The sequence below is a fragment of the Amblyomma americanum genome, chromosome 1 (assembly GCF_052857255.1).
Source record: "Amblyomma americanum isolate KBUSLIRL-KWMA chromosome 1, ASM5285725v1, whole genome shotgun sequence".
NCBI lineage: Eukaryota > Metazoa > Arthropoda > Arachnida > Ixodida > Ixodidae > Amblyomma > Amblyomma americanum.
In genome coordinates, this window is record NC_135497.1 from 69,966,666 (window position 1) to 69,968,008 (window position 1,343).

At 45.9% G+C, this 1,343-nt stretch overlaps 1 non-coding gene across 1 annotated transcript; it reads left to right on the plus strand.

The window, feature by feature from the left end:
- Positions 1–972: 972 nt before the first annotated feature.
- LOC144116528 (U1 spliceosomal RNA) lies at positions 973–1,135 on the plus strand. Its single transcript, XR_013311863.1, has one exon. It is a non-coding gene; the product is annotated as a U1 spliceosomal RNA (small nuclear RNA).
- Positions 1,136–1,343: the final 208 nt, after the last annotated feature.

A 1,343-nucleotide genomic window follows, 5' to 3' on the forward strand; every position in this document is an offset into this window, starting at 1 on the left:
CTGGCAAAGGATAGGGTTAATTGGAGAGACATGGGAGAGGCCTTTGCCCTGCAGTGGGTGTAGTAAGGCTGATGATGCTGATGATGATAAACAAATGCAAGTATATATATTTCAACCGTCGCAGTAATCCTCTCCTGTTCCCCTACTCTATCTCTAACGTTCCTATCGACCCTGTCCAATCATATAAATATCTCGGTGTTCATCCTAGTCATGACCTCGCGTGGAATAGCCATATCGCGAACATTAATTCATCTGCTAACAAAACGCTTGGCTTCTTAAAGCGTCATCTCCACTCTGCCCCCCAGCATGTTAAGCTACTCGCATACAAATCACTAGTTCGATCAAAATTAGAATACGCATCGCCCATCTGGTCTCCGAAACAAGTATACCTTACTAACTCACTTGAATCAGTTCAAAATAGGGCAACTAGATTCATTCATTCCTCATACTCTTTTGATATCAGCATATCAGCTCTGAAATCGCAGTCCAATCTACCTACTCTTGCACTTCGTCGCCACATTGCTAGTTTATCCCTATTTCATAAATTCTTTTATTCCGAGCTATCACAGGAACCCTATATCTGCCCTCCCACACCGCGCTTTTCTCTTCGCACCGGACATCAGCAGCAGGTATCTCGGCCACGAGCACGCACAACTTTTTCTTCATTCTTTCCCCGGACTGCTAGCGACTGGAACGGCCTTCCCCATGAACTTGCTGCCATCACATGCCAAACTATGTTTCTTGACCAAATTACGCGTTTGCTTGCATCACGATAATCATTTTTCTTTGTATAACTCGTTCAAGTTTTGTGTACTTTTTCTGTTGTTAATCTATGTGTGTCCCACCCCTTATGTAATACCCTCACACGAGGCTCTTTAAGGAAATAAAGTGAAGTGAAGTGAAGTGAAATTGGCCACTGGTACTGAACAGAAGTATGAATCGCATGACATCCGATTTCAGTCAGTCTTCCGCATACTTACCTGGTGTTGTGTCCCCGGCGATCACTAAGGTCGGGGCTCCGTGCCGAGGCCTGCCATTGCACAGCGGAAGGCTGAAGCACGCCACTACTCCAATATGGAGTAGATGGGCCATGTAATTTTTGGTAGTTGGGGCTCGGCGTTCGCGCCAGCCCCCTTTATGAAATTCCAAAATCAGAATGGTACCACACATTGGTGTACTCCTCCCTTCATTTCTCGCGTGGTTCGTGTGCCGACGGGTACGTGAGAAACAAAAATTCAGGGGGCACTTTGTTGACCTAAAATGCGGTGAGGCGAAAGTATTCAGCGCGGTGTTGCTGCTTGTGTCACTGATGTGTGGTTGAGATGTGAACTAAGTACACAATT